Source organism: Arachis ipaensis, chromosome B09, assembly GCF_000816755.2.
Source record: "Arachis ipaensis cultivar K30076 chromosome B09, Araip1.1, whole genome shotgun sequence".
NCBI lineage: Eukaryota > Viridiplantae > Streptophyta > Magnoliopsida > Fabales > Fabaceae > Arachis > Arachis ipaensis.
The window spans coordinates 108,935,295-108,937,160 of record NC_029793.2 but is presented as its reverse complement, the minus strand read 5'-3'; positions in this window follow the sequence as shown (position 1 = coordinate 108,937,160).

The window sequence follows — 1,866 nt, the reverse complement described above, 5'->3', positions numbered from 1 at the left end:
AATGGTTAGGGATGACAACGGGGTGAATTTTTGCTCTACCCGACCTCATCCCGTCGTACAACAATTCGTGTAGAATTTGCCCCGCTTCTATCCGCGGATTGTAAAATGTTGAACCATAACTTGTTTCTGCGGGTACCCGCCCCGTCCCTATAATTATTAAAATCTAATAAATAAAATAAAATTTCAAAATTTATATAACCATCATCATATACATAACATAAATTAAAGTAAAAATTTAAATATGATACAATATTATTAATCATTTACTAATTATTTTAAATATATTATACATATTATATATTAAAATTATATATATTATATATATAGTGGGGCGGGTAGGGGCGGGTATTACCTAAACCTGATCCCGCCCTGCCCCTCCTAAGAACCCGCCCCGAGCGGGTAGGGGAGGGGTGGGTACCCGCGGGTTCGGGTGGTATTGCCATCCCTAACCACCGGATGCCATCGTCCCATATTTGAGGGAGGCTGTGTAATAATCTTACTATCAGAATGCCACGCTTTCGGCTGCACCACTCTAATAGTGAGAATGTTACAACGACTCTCATATATATAATAATAATAAGATATGAGCCTTTAAATTAAAATCGTATCGCTGTTCTCTTTGAAAAATCAAAAATACTTTTTCTTTCAATCAAACAAGCATATATAACCCAATTTAAATCACCATTCTCATATATATACAAAACTATTCTTATACAAGTAACTTACAAATATACATACATACATATCATTACAACTCCTATCCCTCTTACAAATATAATAATAAAGGCAAAGAAAAACTATAACTGTATATACAATAATATAGAATACAGTCAAATGCTCTAAAGAACTCATTAAACTCGTCGTCCATCCTGAAAAGATAATTCTGTAGGGGTGAAAATATCGTCCTCGCTGATTCTCAGTACAAGGTTTTTAAAAATGGTCATAAGAGGATACGTATAAGAAAAGAATTTATTTCACTACAGTGATTATAGCTCATCTTATGAATCTATTCAAAACGTTAATAATTAATAATCCAAAAATTTAAAATTCACTTCTTTAGTTAAAAGAATTTCAAAAATCAATTAATATTTCATAACATAATCAATTTCAAACTTCGACTCAACATATAATCAAATCTCGTTACGATTTTTGGCCCAAATTAAATCAACTCGGCCTCCAGACCAAATTATAAATAGTCACAATACGGCCTTCGGCCCAACTCAAATCAAATCACCATTGGTGCGAGAATTTAGTACTCGCACAACTGAACTGGCAAGTGCACCGAGTCGTCTAAGTAATACTTCAGGTGAGTAAGGGTCGAATCTCACAAGGATTGCTGGATTGTGCAAGCTGTGGTTATCCTGCAGGTCTTAGTCAGGCGAATAGAAAGTTAATTGTTTGTTGTAGGCGCATAAACAAGCAATAACAAAAGCGATAAATAATTAAGATAGAGATAGTATTGACCTGGCAGATCGGCCCGCCCCACCCCGCCAATTTGACAGTGCGGGTTTGGCGAATTTTTTTAATTTGGCGGACTCCAAATCCTAGCCTGACCCGCCCTTTTTAGTGGGTTAAGCGGATCGGCCCAACAGGTTCGAAGAGTTTTGCCACCCCTAATGAGAAGTTAGTTAAGGCTTCGAAGATGCTTCTTCTTCTAGATTAACACGTCATACTCACTACTTCAATGATGAATGATTCCTTCAATGGCAAAGCTGTAAGTGATTAAGCCATTGGTCGTGGTTATTAATCTCCTCAGGTCCAGACCAAATATCCGAACGGACTAGATCAATCTGGAAGAGGGTGAAGCGCGCGCAATTCAATCTCTTTGATGATCCTACTCAAAACGCTACAAATAAGGTCAAATCT